At 31.9% G+C, this 18,088-nt stretch overlaps 1 long non-coding RNA gene across 2 annotated transcripts in view; it reads left to right on the plus strand.

The window, feature by feature from the left end:
* Positions 1-18,088, plus strand: part of LOC135217040 (uncharacterized) — a 218,198-nt gene that overhangs the window by 36,774 nt on the left and 163,336 nt on the right. The window lies entirely within an intron of this gene.

Raw genomic sequence — 18,088 nt, forward strand, 5'->3', positions numbered from 1 at the left:
AAATTAATTTCACAAACAAAGGATGAGGATAAAGCTATACCGTGATGAATACTTAAATCTCTCTTAATCTGAGAAGTGAAATTGCCCGAGAATATTTATAATTTAATGAAATGTTAAGCGACTTGCAATCTGCATAAAAATGCTGAGCCATATTCTTGAAATTAATCTTATTTTATTTCCTCTCCAAGCTATACACTTTGACACAAATTTAATGAAAAGAAGAGGAACTATTGTGTTGTGTGTCCAACGTAGAAAACATACATTATGTATGTTATATCAATTTCCATGCCACGAAGAAACTCGATATGAAAACAAGAGCCCTAAATGAAAAACTGCTACCAATTAACAATACTGTTCCATTTCCAACACATATTCTACACATTTACGTATATGTGAGTCGATGCTTTCCACAGCACAATTTCGGAAGCTCGCTTCGTTGCCTAACAAAGAGCGAGACACCCTCACTTCTGACTGGGATTTCAAGCTATACTGAACAATCAAAATAAGATATATAAACGATTGAAGTGTAAACAGGAGCATTCCTCCCTCTCCAAACATCACAAACTTATTCCTTCAGGTCCTTTACAGAACTCGTTCAGTTATATTCTGTGTAACCGTGGGCAACAACGGGCATCAACTCCAAAAAAAAAAATTAAAACACTGCGATTAGATTCATTAAAACAACTGAACTCGCCAGAGATTAGTTGCTGCTACATGTCCGAGATTATTTCAGCTCTATATTAATTTCTAAGAAAACTTGCGTCTTGGATTGTCTATCTTTTTACTTTACTCTTTGTTTTTAATTCTGGTATACTGATTCATTCGTGCATTTAATTAATCTGCGTAATGTAGGAGACAGGAGGGGCACATGCCTGGTTGCATTTGAATGGGGCTCATCTGTAATTCAACCATTTTCTGAATATTAATTTGCACTTACTTATCAGCACCCTTTAACTACTTATAAAAGAAGAATAAATGCCCGACATATTCGCTCTCTGTGAGTAAAGAAATTATTAAATAGAACACAGATTTTGAGAGTAAAATTTATTTAATACGGAATATCGCAAATACGCAAAACGAAATCTACAAAAATGTCGTGTGATGGAAAAAAAGCAGCTGAATAGCAACAGCAATACAGTATTTCAATCAATTTTTCCCCGACATTTTTGGCATGGTCTCGTAAGGGAATTCGGATGTCAGAATGGTTCTAACATGAAAATTAGAGAAAAGTGAATGATAAAAAAAATCAAATATATACCAACTGCTTATTATAACACATCAGTGATACCACATAAAATGCTAACTTTCGCTTAGACTTGAATGTGAGGTAACGGACTAAAATCACATAAGTTCTGCATATATATCTGAGTTATAGGATAAATGATCATAGGTAAAAACTGGCTCCAATACAGAAAGGTTTTTCGCATATAGTCTGCGTTTCATTTTTCTTGAAAATCGGAGAAAACCTGGCATACTGATACGTATTTTAATCTTTCAGTAGAGAATATCTACAATGCAACAATTAACCCAGTTCATTTGGAATGTCCGTAGGCCTTAGGACTACAGTGGGTGTATTTAGAATAGGAGAAAGAATAGGAGAAAACGTGAGGAAATGATGGATGAGACTAAAAGAAGTGGGTTTATAAAGGTACATCTAAAATATAGAAGTGATGCCTATAAAAGATTGCACACAAAAATCCAACCATGAAAGAAAAAAAGCACACTGCTTAATTGAAATCTTGGGGATGATATGATTTAGAATAAAATAAGCAAGACTTACTAAAAGGAGTGAATTTAGAATGATTTTGGAGTAAACAGATGCAAATGAGCAGCCGTAAATATAATGATTCAGCTTTGAGCTGATGGTTTTGAGAAGGCTAATGTTATGGATCAAGGGGATGAAGGGATTTCTAAGAACGACGAGTTAACTTATTAAAGCAAGAGGAAGGAGAGCAGAAAATTCGTTTGTAAAGTCAAAGGTAAAAGGTCTGAGCAAATCAACAGTCTCTCGCATTGGACTACGGGGTTCGCTGCGTGCAGACGCACAGCCAGCCAAGAACACAAAAAATCTTGAAACCCTAGAAAGCGAGATCCGAATATTAAATATATTAATAAGATGCAGAGGGGGTGACATTGAACATAGCTGATTTATTTATCTGACCGAGTACTTTTGCTTTAACAAAGGCAGGAGTCAAGAAGAATGATCCTTTGTTTTCGAAGTTACTGTTACAGTATGGAACAAGAGAACCATCTGCTTATATTTCTCAAGAATTATGTTCTCTATGTCAAATGTAAAGAAGCCAATTTCATAATCTCTGTTTGTTTGTTTGTGTTTTTACGTTGCATGGAACCGGCGGTTATTCAGCAACGGGACCAACGGCTTTACGTGACTTTTGAACCAAGTCGAGAGTGAACTTCTATCACCAGAAATACACATCTCTCACTCCCCAATGGAATGGCCGAGATTCGAACTCGCGACCACCGAGGTGGGACGCCAACACCATACCAACCACGCCACATAATCTCTCTGCACTATAATAGTGTAAAATTTAAAATCATCACTGAGTCTACATATAACATATTCAAAATCCGATGAAAAAGTAATGATGTCCACGTAGCAGCGGAGGAATATATACATGACAACAATATAGAGTCCAAAATATCGAATGCAGGCTGAATATTCTAATTCGAGTACTGTCATATCAAAAGGAGTTACCACAATCTTCGCAAACTTACATCCCACTTCAAATGTCGACGTGATCGCGACTACGAACGACAAGGCAAGTATCGCGTCCATTACGCAAGATGAGGCTTGACTTCCACAAGGGATGCCAGACAGAAATAGAAACGGGCTTAAATAATGATGTAACCGTTTGAATAGACTTGCTTTCGCCACAGAGATACACGGAAACATGAGGAAGAAAAATGGTTGGAGAGGAGAGGAAAAGAGTAGGGTCTGACAGCCGTTGAACATCGGTCTAGTAGAAATGCCAATCTGCCATGACACCCGCCACATTTCCAAAGACATAAGGGGTAACTGAAAAAGAAGCAACGTTAGTTTGCAAAGTATTAGAAGCAAAACTTTGTGATGGAAAATGATTCTTTCGGAAAGCATGTAATAACATTTTGAATAACGGCCAAAAGAAAGGAATGACTTCAAGGGTAAGGGTAAATAACCTTTCGAATTACAAAGAAACTTCCTGGAAGTCTAAAGAAAAAAACATTCGTCAAGGAGATTCACCCTCACATATGCGTCGAGGACCCAGATCTCTCTCTCTCTCTCTCTCTCTCTCTCTCTCTCTCTCTCTCTCTCTCTCTCTCTCGATATATATAATAAATATATATATATATATATATAATATAAGATATTATATATATAATACCTATATATATATATATATATATATATATATATATATATATAGATAATATATATACATATATATATATATATATATATATTATAATATATCATATATATATATATATATAGAGAGAGAGAGAGACGAGAGAGAGAGAGAGAGGAGAGAGAGAGAGAGAGATCTGGGTCCTCGACGCATATGTGAGGGTGAATCTCCTTGACGAATGTTTTTTTCTTTAGACTTCCAGGAAGTTTTCTATATATATATATATATATATATATATATATATATATATATATATATACATATACATATACATATACATATACATATACACATACATACACATACACATACACATAATATATAGTTACGTTAGTGGCCGTGCAATGTCTACAATTTACTTTAGAAATTAACTGACATCTGACAAGATTGGATGCCACGCAGGTAACAACAGAAAACAGGGGAAAAATGGATTTAAGAGAAATACAAGGATACACTTAATTATGTTATTATTATATAAACACAGGAGCTGAAATTATTAGCTCCGTGGCACTAAGGTTACGATAGCCCCAAAGCAAATGGTGCCACTATGCAAAACCAGAGAATGTTAACCCCTCTAAGGGAAAACAATTGATTGCATGAAATGATTATTGCAACTATCATAAATCCTAAAATAATAGATAACAACAGCTCTTCCATCTTCCACCCTGGGACTTAAAACTGATGACATTTTGAACACCTTAGCATCGTGGGAACAAATGAGATAGATGTACACAATGTCCACGGTCTCCTGGACTGATATAGCAAAATAAATGAACATTTATGGTTGTGAGTCACAAATATTTTCCACATCACTTATCTCTGAAGGAAATGCAATGGGGATTTAGGTTATATATGAGAGCATTCAAGTCCATGGTGGATGCCCTGACATCAAAGGTTGGAATGGCTGAAGCTTGAGTGAACGTGATGTAAATGCAAGAAAAAGGGTAAAAAAAAATGCTGATATCAAATGTTTGCCTGGTAAGCTGTAAGATGCTGCATTTTTTTAACAATGAATAAGTACCAAGGGTTGGTGAAAAAGGTGGAGAAAATGTTGGAGAAATCAACAATGAACCCAAGGGTGAAAATGTGGAAGAAATGTGGAGATAATACAATGAATGAAAAGGTTGTGATAATTGGTGGGAAAGATAATACAAGAAATAACAAAAGGTGAGAAATGTGGAACGATAATACAATGAAGTGAAAAAGAGAAAATTTGGAGATAATACAAGAATTAAAAGGTGAGAAATATGGGATAATAAAATGAATACAAAGGTGGGAAATGTGGAGAAATAACAAAATGATTTTGAAAAGGTGAGAAATGTGGAGATAATACAATGAATTGAAAAGGTGAGAAATGTGGAGATAATACGGATGAACTGAAAAAAAGGTGATAAATGGAGGGATAAATACAATGAAATGAAAAGGTGAGAATGTGGAGATAACACCAATGAAATGAAAAAGATTTGAAATGTGGAGATAATACAATGAATTGAAAAGGTGAGAAATGTGGAGATAAACTACGATGGAATGAAAAAAAATTGAAAATAAAGGAGATAATAAAATGAATTAAAAGGTGAGATATTTGGATAATACAAGAATTGAAAAGGTGAGAAATGTGGAGATAATACAATTAAATTGAAAAGATAAATGTGGAGTAATACAATGAATGAAAAGGTGAGAAATGTTGAGATAATACGCATGAATGAAAAAAAAAAGTGAGAAAGTGGAGATATACAATTGAAATAAAAAGGTGAGAAATTAAGAATGGAAAATACAATGAATTGAAAAGGTGAGTAATATCGAATAACACAAGAATTGCAAAGGTGAGAAATGTAAATAAATAATACAATGAATTGAAAAGGTGAGAAATGTGGAGATAATACAATGAATGAAAAAGTGAGAAATGTGGAGATAATACAATGAATTGAAAAGGTGAGAAATGTGGAGATAATACAATGAAATAAAAAGGTGAGAAATGTGGAGATAATACAATGAAATGAAAAGGTGAGAATGTGGAGATAATACAATGAATGAAAAGATTTGAAATATGGAGATAATACAAAATGAAATTGGAAAAGGTTAAAGAAATGAAAGGGGAGATAATACAAAATGAAAATGAAAGGTGAAAATAAATGGTGGAGATATAATATGACTTGAAAGGTGAGGGAATGTGGATATAATAAAACATGAAATGCAAGGTGAGAATGTGGATATAATACAATGAATTGAAAAGGTGAGAAATGTGGATATGATAAATATGAATTGAAAGGTGAGAAATGTGGAGATAATACTATGAACTGAAAAGTGATAAATGTGGAGATGATCCAATTATGAAAAGGTGAGAATGGGGAGATAATACAATAATTGAAAAGATTTGAATGTTGATAATACAATGAATTGAATTGGTGAGAAAGTGGAGATAATACAATGAATGAAAAAAATTGAAATATGGAGATAATACAATGAATTACAAAGGTGAGATATTTGGATATAATACAATGACTTGAAAAGGTGAGAAATGTGGAGATAATACACTGAATTGAAAAGGTGATAAATGTGGATATAATACAATGAATTGAAAAGTGAAATGTGGAGATAATACGAGCAATTGAAAATGTGAGAATGGTGGAATCATACAATGAAATGAAAGGTTGAGACATGAAGAGAAAATACACTGAATTGAAAGGTGGGGGGGGGGGAGTAATATCGAGATAATACAATTGAATGCCAAGGGTGAGAAATGTGAGATAGTACAAATGAATTGAAAGGTGAACTGTGGAGATATACAATGATTGAAAAGTGATAAATGTGGAGATATACGCTGAATTCAAAAGGTGAGGAATGTGGAGAATAATACAATGAAATAAAAAGGTGAGAAATGTGGAAGATAAATAACAAAATGAAATTGAAAAGGTGAGGAATGTGGAGATAATCCAATGAATTGAAGAGAAAAATTTGAAAATGTTGTGAGATAATACAAATGAAATTGAAACGGTGAAATGTGGATATACAATACATGAATTGAAAAGTGAATGAATTTGAGATAATAAAATTTGATGCAAAGTGAAAGGGAAATGTGGATATAATTACACTGCAATTGAAAAGGGAGAAATGTGGAGATAATAAAAAAAATTGAAATTCAAAAAGGTGGAGAATGTGGAGATAATACTAATGAACTGAAAAGTGACAAATTTGTGGAATAATGACAATGGCAATGAAAAAGTTTAGGAATTGGAGATAAACTACAATGAATTGAAAAGTTGGAAAATGGTGGATAATCCAATAGAAATTGGGAATGGGGGGAGGGGTGGGAAAAGTGGAGATAACACAATGAAATAAAAAAATTGATAAAATGGTGAGATATACAAATGAATTACAAAGGTGAGATATTTTGGATATAATACAATGAATTGAAAAGGTGAGGAAATGTGGAGATAATACACTGAATGAAAAGGTGAAAATGTGGAGATATACAATGAATTGAAAGGTGAGAAATGTGGGAGGGAGAATAACGATGAAATTTGAAAATGGTGAGAATCTGGAAGAGAAAATACCAATAAATGAAAGTTGAGGAAATTGAAAGAGAAAAATAAACAATGGAATTGAAAAGTTAGTAATAAATCGAGATAATACAATGAATTGCAAAGGTGAGAAACTGTGGAGATAATACAATGAACTTGAAAAGGTGGAGACAAATGTGGTAGATAATAACCAATGAATTAGAAAAAGTGAGAAATGTGTAGGAATAACACAATGAATTCAAAAAGGGTTGAGGAAAATGTTGGAGATAATAAACAATGTAAATAAAAAGGTGAGAAAATGTGCAAGATAATACAATTTACAAATGAAAAGGTGAGAATAGTGGAGATAATACAATGAATTGAAGAGATTTGAAATGTTGGAGATAATACAATGAAATGATAAAAGGTGAGAATGGTGGAAGATAATATGAATGAATTTGGAAAGATTTTGAAATATGGAGGATAATTACAATGAAATGAAAAAGGTTTGAGAAAATGTGGAGATAAGACAATGAATTGAAAAGGGTGAGAAATGTGGAGAGAATACCAACAATGGAATTGAAAAGGTAAGAAATATGGAGATAAAAACAATGAAATTGAAAAGGTGAGAAATGTGGAGATAATACAATGAAATTAAAAGGTGAGAAATGTGGAGATAATACAATGAAATGAAAAGGTGAGAAATGTGGAGATAATACAATGAAATGAAAAGGTTGAGGAAAATGTGGAGGATAATTTACAATGAAATGCAAAGGTTGAGAAAAATGTGGAGATAATACCATAATTGAAAAAGGTGAGAAATGCGGAAGATTAATCAATGAATTGAAAAAGGTGAGAAATGGGTGATTAATACAACGAATTGAAAAGGTGAGAAATGGGGAGATAATACAATGAAAGCAAAGGTTGAGAAATGTGGAGATAATTACAATGGGAATTGAAAAAGGTGAGAAATGTTGGAGATAATACAATGAAATTGAAAAGGTGAAAAATGTGAAGATAATACAATGAATTGAAAAGGTTGAGGAAAATGTGGAGAATACAATGAAATGCCAAAGGTGAGGAAAATGTGGAGATAATACCAGGAATTGAAAAAGGTTGAGGAAATGTGGAGATAATACAATGAAAGAAAAGGTGAGGAAATGTGGAGAGAATACAATTGAATTGAAAAACGGTGAGAAAATGTTCAGATAATACAATGAATTTGAAAAAGGTGGAGAAATGTGGAAGAATAAATAATGAATGAAAAGTGAGAAATGTGGAGATAATACAATGAAATGAAAAGGTGAGAAATGTGGAGATAATACAATGAATTAAAATGGTGAGAAATGTGGAGATAATACAATGAAATAAATGGTAAGAAAATGTGGCGATAAATAAATGAAATGAAAAGGTGAGGGAATGGTGGAGATAATACAAATGAATTGAAGAGATTTGAAATGTGGAGATAATTACAATGAAATGAAAAAAGGGTGAGAAGTGGAGATAATACTGAATGGGAAATATTTGAAATATGGAGTAATACAAATGAAATGAAAAGGTGAGAAAATGTGGAGATAAATTACAATCAATTGAAAAGGTGAGAAAATGTGGAGACAAATACAATGAATTGAAAAAAGGTAAGAAATGTGGAGATAATACAATGAAATGAATGAAAAGGTGGGTGAAATGAAAAATGGAGAGATAATACAATGAAATGAAAAGGTGAAAGAAAAGTGGGGTGATAATACAATGACTTTGAAAAACGGTGAGAAATGTGGAGATAATACAATGAAATGAAAAGGTGAGAAATGTGGAGATAATACCATGAATTGAAAAGGTGAGAAATGTGGAGATAATACAATGAAATGAAAAGGTGAGAAATGTGGAGATAATACAATGAATTGAAAAGGTGAGAAATGTGGAGATAATACAATGAATTGAAAAGGTGAGAAATGTGGAGATAATACAATGAATTGAAAAGGTGAGAAATGTGGAGATAAACAATGAAATGAAAAAGTGAGAAATTTGGGAGTAATTACAATGAATTGAAAATGGTGAGAAATGTGGAGATAATACAAGAATAAAAAGGTAAGAAAATGTGGAGATAATGACAATGGAAATGAAAGGTGAGAATGTGGAGATAATACAATGAATTGAAAAGATTTGAAATGTGGAGATAATACAATGAAATGAAAAGGTGAGAATGTGGAGATAATACAATGAATTGAAAAGATTTGAAATATGGAGATAATACAATGAAATGAAAAGGTGAGAAATGTGGAGATAATACCATGAATTGAAAAGGTGAGAAATGTGGAGATAATACAATGAATTGAAAAGGTGAGAAATGTGGAGATAATACAATGAAATGAAAAGGTGAGAAATGTGGAGATAATACAATGAAATGAAAAGGTGTGAGAAATGTGGAGATATACAATGAAAGATGAAAAGTGTGAGGAAATTGTGGGAGACAAATACAATGAAATGCAAAGGTGAGAAATGTTAGGAGAGAATACCATGAATTCGAAAAGGGAGAAAATGTGGCGAGATAATACAATGCAATGAAAAGGGTGAGAAATGTTTTAGATAATACAATGAATTGAAAAGGTGAGAAATTGGAGATAACTACAATGAAAATGCAAAGGTGAGAAATTGTGGAGATAATACAATGAATTGAAAAGGTGAGAAATGTGGAGATAATACAATGAATGAAAAGGTGAGAAATGTGGAGATAATACAATGAATTGAAAAGGTGAGAAATGTGGAGATAATACAATGCAATTGCAAAAGGTGAGGGAAATAAATTGGGAGATAAATACAATTAATTGAAAAGAAGAGAAATTTGGATATAATACCAATGGAATGAAAATAAGAATGTTGGAAGATTAAATACATATGAAAATGAAAAGGTGAGGAAAATTTGGGAAAAGGATAATACCAATGAATGAAAATGGTTAGGAATGTGGAGATAATACAATGAATTTGAAAAGGTGAGAAATGTTGGAGATAATAAAAACAATGAATTGAAGAGGTGATAAATGTGGAGATAATACAATGAATTAAAGTGAGAAATGTAGAGATAATACCAAATTGAAAATTGGAAATTGATAAAATGTGGAGATAATACAATGAAAATGAAAAGTGGAAATGTGGAAAAAGATAATGCAATGAAATGAAAAGTTGGATAAATGTAGAGAATATCCAATGAAATGAAAGGTTGAGAAATGTGGAGATAATACAATGGAATGAAAAGGGTGAAGAATGTGGAGGGATAATACAATGAATTGAAAAGGTAGAAATGTGAGATAATTACAATTGAATTGAAAAGTTTTGAAAATGTGGGAGGATAATACAATGAATTGAAAAGGTGATAAATGTGGAAGATTAATACAACTGAATTGAAAAGGTGAAGGAAATTTGGAAAGGATAATACAATTGAATAAAAAGGTGATAATGTGGAGGGATAAATACAATGAAATGAAAAGGTGGAGAATTGGAGATAATCAATGAATTGAATAAAAAAGGTTAAGGAAAATGTGGAGATAATACAATGAATTGAAAAGGTTGAGAAAAGTCAGATAATACAATGAATTGAAAAGGTGAGGAAATGTGGAGATAAATACCAATGAATTGAAAAGGTGAGAAATGTTGGAAAAGGATAATACAATGAAAATTTGAAAAGGTGAGGGAAAATGGTGAGATAATACAATGAAAGTAAAAGGGACAAGTGGAGATAATAAACAAAGAATTGGAAAAATGGTGAGAATTGATGGAGATCAATACAGTGAATCGAAAAGGTTGAGAAACGTTGGAGATAATACAATGGGAAATGAAAAGGTATAAATGTGGAAGGTAATAAAACAATGAAATTGAAAAGGTTGAGAAATTTTGAGATAAATACAATGAAATGAAAGGTGAGGACTTTTGGAGGATATACAATGAAATTGAAAAGGTGAGTAAATGTTGAGATAATACAATGAAATGAAAAGGTGAGAAAAATGTTGAAGATAATACAAAACTGGAATTGAAAATGTGGAGAAATGTTGGAGAATAATCCAATGAAATTGTGAAAGGTGACGAAAATTTGGAGATAATACACTGAATTGAAAAGGGTGATAAATGTGGAGATAATGACAATGAATGAAAAGGTGAGAAATGTGGAAATACAATGAATTGAATGGTGAAGAAATGTGGAGAAATACCATGAATGAAAGGTTGAGAAAATGGTTGGAGATAATACAATGAAAATTGAAAAGGTGAGGAAAGGGGAGGATAATACAATGAAATTGCAAAGGTGAGAAATGTGGAGATAATACAATGAAATGAAAAGATTTGAAATGTGGGAGAAACAATAAAATGAAAAGGTGAAGGAAATGGAGATAAACAAGATGCAAAAGGTGAGAAAATGTGGAGAATAATACAATGATAATGAAAAGGTTGAGAAAATGGTGGAGAAATACAATGAAATGGAAAAGGTGAGAAATTGGAGAATAATCCAATGAAATTGAAAACGGTGAAGAAATGTGGAAGGATAATACAATGAAATGAAAAGGTGAGAAAATATGGAGACTAATACAATGAATTGAAAAGGTGAGAAAGTGGAGAAAATGATACAATGAAATGCAAAGGTGAGAAATTTGGGAGGATAATACAGAATGAAAAAGGTGAAGAAATGTGGAAAAGGATAATTCGATGAAATGAAAATGGTCAGAAATGTGGAGAAAATACAATTGAAAATGAAAGTGAGAATTGCAAAAGGGAAAATACAATGGAATTGAAAGGGTGGGTAATATGGAAAGTTAATACAATGAATTGCAAAAGGTGTAGAAATGTGGAGATAATAAACATGAATTGAAAAGGTGAGAAATGTGGAAAGGATAAGACAATGAAATTGAAAAATGAGGAAATGTGGAGTAATACAATAATTGAAAAGGTTGACAAATGGTGAGATACTACAATGAAATAAAAAGGTTGGAGACATATGGGAGAATAAATTCAATGAAATGAAAAGGTGAGAAATTGGAGTAATACATTAATGAAGGAAATTTGAAATGTAGAGAATAAGACCAAATTGAAATTGAAAAGGGGAGTAAAAATGTGAGATAATACAATGAATTGAAAAAATGGAGACTGTGAGAATAAATACAATGAATTGAAAAGGTGAGAAAATAGCTGGAGATAATACAATGAATTGGAAAAGGTGAGAAATGTGGAGATAATACAAATGAAATGAAAGGTGAGAAATGTGAGGGATAATACAATGGGAAATTGAAATGGTGAGAAATGTGGATATAATAAAATGGAATTGAAGAGGGAGAAATGTGGAGATAATATACACCGAATTGAAAAGGTGAGAAATGTGGAGGATAATACAATGAAATGAAAAAAGTTGAGAAATGTGGATGATAATACAATGACATGAAAAGGTGAGACATGATGGAGATAATACACTGAATGAAAAGTGAGAAATGTGGAGATGATTACAATGAAATGAAAAGGTGAGAAAATGTGAAGATAATACACTGAATTGAAAAGGTGGAGAGAATGTGGAGATAATACAATGAAATGAAAAGGGAGAAAGAAATGTGAGATAATACACTGGAATTGAAAAGGTGAGAAATGTGTGAGAAATACAATTAAATAAATCATGGTTGAGAAAGTGGAGGATAATACACTGAATTGAAAAGCTGAGAAACGGTGGAGATAATACAATGAATAAAAAGGTGAGAAGGGTGGAGATAATAAATGAATAGAAAAAGAATTTGAAATGTGTAAAAGGATAATACAAATGAAATGAAAAGGTGGAAGAAATGTGGAGAATAAGCAATGAAATGGAAAAGGTGAGAAAGTGGAGATAATAGAATGAAATTGAAAAGGTGAGAAATGTGGAGAATAATACATGAGAAATGAAAAGGTGAGAAATGTAAGATAATACAATGAAATGAAAAGGTGACAAATGTGGAGATAAGGCAATGGAATGAAAGGTGAGAATGTGGAGATAAATAACATTAATTGACAAGTGAGAAATGTGGAGATAATACATGAATTGAAAAGGTGATAAAATTGTGGAGATAATACAATAGAATTGCAAAGGTGAGAAATTGTGGAGACTAATACAATGAATTGAAAAGGTGATAAATGTGGAGATAATACAATGACAATACAAATTGTGAGAAAATGTGGCTATAATACAATGAAGAAATGAAAAGGTGGAGAAATTGTGGATATTATATACAATGTAATGAAAAGGTAAGAAATGTGGAGATAATCAATGACATTGAAATGGTGATAAATTTTTAGATAATATAATGAATTGAAAAGGTGAGAAATGTGGAGATAATACAATGAATTGTAAGGAAGGTGAGAAATGGGGGAGATAATACAATGGGATTGAAAAGGAGAGGTGAGAAATGGGAGATAAAGACAACTGAAAATGAAAAAGTGAGAATTGTGGAGATAAATCAAAAGAATTGAATGGTGAGAAAAATTGGTAGATAAGAACAAGAATCTGAAAAGGGGTGAGGAACGTGGAGATTAATACAATGAAATGAAAAAGGTGAAAATGTGGAGATAATACAATGAGATGAGGTGAGAAATGTGAGTATAGTACAATGAGATAAAGGTGAGACCCCCATGGGATTTTGGGGGAGATACACATGACTTGAACAGGGTGCAGAAATGTGAGTAATACCAATGAATTGGAAAATGGTGGTGAGAAAAGGTGGAAAGGAAATAAACAATGAACCAAAATGAAAAGGAGGGAAATGTGGAGATAATACCAATGAATTGAAAAGGTGAGAAAATTGGAGATAATACAATGAAAATTGAAAAGGGAAAGACAAATTGGGAAAAGAGAAATAAGGAGAAATCAATGAAAGGATAGGAGAAATAGAATCAAGAAAGAAAAGAAGAGAAATAATAAGACAAGAAGAAAAGGAAGGGAAATAGAATAAAAGGAGAAAAGAAGAAATAAGAGAATTAACAAGGAAGAAATAAAATATAGATTAATACAATGAAAATGAAAAAGGTGAGAAATGTGGAAGATAATTACAAAGAAAGAAAAGGGTAGAAAATGTGGCGATAAATACCCCAATGAATTGAAAAAGGTGAGAAACGGGGGGGTGGAGATAATCCAATGAAATTGAAAAGGTGAGAAAAATGTGGAGGAATAAACAATGGAAATTTGAAAAGGTGAAGAAATGTGGAGATAATACAAATGAAATGAAAAAGGTGAGAACAATGGGGAGGACACAATTACAATGAAATGAAAAGGTGAGAAATGTGGAGGATAAATACAAAGAAATTGAAAAATGGTGAGAAAATGTGGAAGATAATTAACACTGAATTGAAAAGGTGAGAAAACGTGGAGATAATCCAATGAAATGAAAAAGGTGAGAAATGTGGAGATAATACAATGAAATGAAAAGGTGAGAAATGTGGGAAGACAATACAATGGAAAATAAAAGGAAAAGGAGGAAAATGTGGAGATAATACAATGAAATTGAAAAAAGTGAGAAATTGTGGAGATAAACAAGAAATCAAAGGTGAGAAATTTGGAGATAATAAATTGAATGGAAAAAGGTGAGAAATGTTGGAGGTGGTAATAAAAACAAATGAATTCAAAAGGGAAAGAAAATGTGTGGAGGGGGGGGGAAATTAATACAATTGAATGAAAAGGTTGGAGGAAATTTTTTTGTGGAGGAAAATTATTAACAATGAAATTCAAAGGTGAGTAATTGGAAGAAATACAATGAAATGAAAAAAGGTAGAAAAGTGGAGGAAATACCCAAGGAATTGAAAAGGTGAGGAAATGGGGAGATAATACAATGAAATTGAAAAAAAAAAAAAAAAAAAAAAAAAAAAAAAGGTGAGAAATGTGGAAGATACAAATGAATTGAAAAGTGGTGAGAAATGTGGAGATAATACAATGAAATGGAAAAAAAGGTGAGAAATGTGGATGGGAATAATACAATGAAATGAAAGAAAAGGTGAGAAACCTGTGGAGATAATACAGAATGGAAAAGAATGTAGAAATTGTGGAGATAATACAATGAATTGAAAATAGAGATAAATGTGGGAATGATAATACCATGCATGACAGGTGGGAAATGTGGAGATAATACATGATTTGAAAAGGTGAAGAAATTGTGGATATAATACATGAATTGAAATGGTGAGAAAATGTGTGAGATAATACATGAAATGAAAAAAGTGAGAAATGTGAGATAATACAATGAAATGAAAAGGTGAGAAATGTGGAGATAATACAATGAATTGAAATGGTGAGAAATGTGGAGATAATACAATGAATTGAAAAGGTGAGAAATGTGGAGATAATACAATGAATTGAAAAGGTGAGAAATGTGGAGATAATACAATGAATTGAAAAGGTGAGAAATGTGGAGATAATACAATGAAATGAAAAGGTGAGAAATGTGGAGATAATACACTGAATTGAAAAGGTGAGAAATTGTGGAGATAAACTACAATGAAATGAAAGGTGAGAAAAATTTGTGAGATAATACCAATGACATGAAAAGGTGCAGACATGTCGGAGATAATACACGCAATGAAAATGGGAGAAATGTGGAGGATGATTACAATGAAATGAAAAAAGGTGAGAAATGTGAAGTAATACACTGAATTGAAAAAGGTGAAGAAATGTGGAGATAATACAATGAATGAAAAAAGGTGAGAACATGTGGAGAAATACATGAATGAAAAGTGAGAAATGTGGAGAAAATACAATAAATTAAAATGGTGAGAAAAAGTGGAGATAATTACACTGCATTGAAAAGCTGAGAAATGTGGAGATAATACAATGGAAATGAAAAGGTGAGAAGGTGGAGATAATATAATGAATAGAAAAGATTTGAAATGTGTAGATAATACAATGAAATGAAAAGGTGAGAAATGTGGAGATAATACAATGAAATGAAAAGGTGAGAAATGTGGAGATAATACAATGAAATGAAAAGGTGAGAAATGTGGAGATAATACAATGAATTGAAATGGTGAGAAATGTGGAGATAATACAATGAATTGAAAAGGTGAGAAATGTGGAGATAATACAATGAAATGAAAAGGTGAGAAATGTGGAGATAAGACAAAAGAACTGAAAAAGGTGAGACAATGTGAGAGAAACAAATGAATTGAAAGGTGGAAATGTGGAGATAATAAAATGAATGAAAAAGAGTGAGAAATGTGGAGATAATACAATGAATGGAAAAGGTGAGAAATGTGGAGATAATACAATTGAATTGAAAAGGTGAGAAATGTGGAGATAATACAATGAATGAAAAGGTGAGAAATGTGGAGATAATTAATACAATGGAATTGAAAAGGTTGAGAAATGTGGAGTTAATCATGAAATGAAAATGTGAGAAATGTGGAGTAATACAATGAAATGAAAAAGGTGAGAAAAATGTGGAGATCATACAATGAATTGAAAGGTGAGAAATGTGACATAATACATGAAGTGAAAAGGTGAGAAATGTGGAAATACAATGAAATGAAAAGGTGGGAAATGTGGAGATAATACAATGAATTGAAGTGGTGAGAAATGTGGAGATAATACAATGAATTGAAAAGGTGAGAAATGTGGAGATAATACAATGAATTGAAAAGGTGAGAAATGTGGAGATAATACAATGAAATGAAAAGGTGAGAAATGTGGAGATAATACAATGAATGAAAGGAGAGAAATGTAGGAGAGATACAATGAATTGAAAATGTGAAATGTGGAGATAATACAATGATTGAAAAGGTGAGAAATGTGGAGATAATACATTTGAAAAAAAAATGACATGGTGAGACATGTGGAGATAATACAATGAAATGGAAAAAGGTGAGAATGTGGAGATAAACAATGAAATGAAAGGTAAAGAAATGGGAGATAATACAACGAATTGAAATGGTGAGGAATGAGAAATGTGGAGATAATACCATGAATTGAAAAGGTGAGAAATGTGGAGATAATACAATGAATTGAAAAGGTGAGAAATGTGGAGATAATACAATGAATTGAAAAGGTGAGAAATGTGGAGATAATACAATGAAATGAAAAGGTGAGAATGTGGAGATAATACAAAGAATTGAAATGGTGAGAAATGTTGGAGATAATACAATGAATCGAAAAGGGAGCAAACGTGGAGGGGATTAATACAATGAAATAAAAGGTGAGAATGTGGAGATAATACAATGAAATGAAAAGGTGAGAAATGTGGAGATAATACAATGAAATGAAAAGGTGAGAAATGTGGAGATAATACAATGAATTGAAAAGGTGAGAAATGTGGAGATAATACAATGAAATGAAAAGGTTGAGAATGTGAAGAAATACCACTGGCTTGAAAAGGTGAGAAATGTGGCGATATCCAAATGAAATGACAAAGGGTGAGAAAATTGGAAGGATAAAATACATGAATTGAAAAGGTGAGAAATGTTGGAAAAGGTAATACAATGGAAATTGAAAGGTGAGAATGTTGGAGGATTTAATACCAATGAATAGAAAAGATGAAATGTTGGAGATAATACAATGAAATGAAAAGGATGAGAAAATGTGGAGGGATAATGCAATGAAATTACAATGTGAGAAAAGTTGGAGATAATACAATGAAATGAAAAGGTGAGAAATGTGGAGATAATACAATGAAATGAAAAGGTGAGAAATGTGGAGATAATACAATGAAATGAAAAGGTGAGAAATGTGGAGATAATACAAGGAATTGAAATGGTGAGAAATGTGGAGATAATGCAATTGAAAAATTGGAAAAGGTGAAAGGAAATGTGGGAGATAATACAAGTAATGAAAAGGTTGAGAAAATGGTGGAAATAAATACAATGAAATGAAAAGGAGAATGTGGAGGATAATACAATGGAAATGAAAAGGTGAGAAAAATGGTGGAGAGAATACAATCGAAATAAAAAGGTGAGAAATGTGGAGGAAATACAATGAAATAAAAAGGTGAGAAATGTGGAGATAACAACTGAATTTGAAAATGGTGAGAAATGTGGGGAGATAATTACAACTTTAGTCTCTTTATAAATCGTGTCGAAAAGGTGAGAAATGTGGAGATAATACAATGAAATTGAAAAGGTGAGAAAAGTGCGAGGATAATACAATGAAAATGCCAAAGCGTTGAGAAATTGGGAAAAGGATAATACAATGAATTGAAAAGG

This window comes from Macrobrachium nipponense, chromosome 7, assembly GCF_015104395.2.
Source record: "Macrobrachium nipponense isolate FS-2020 chromosome 7, ASM1510439v2, whole genome shotgun sequence".
Taxonomy (NCBI): domain Eukaryota; kingdom Metazoa; phylum Arthropoda; class Malacostraca; order Decapoda; family Palaemonidae; genus Macrobrachium; species Macrobrachium nipponense.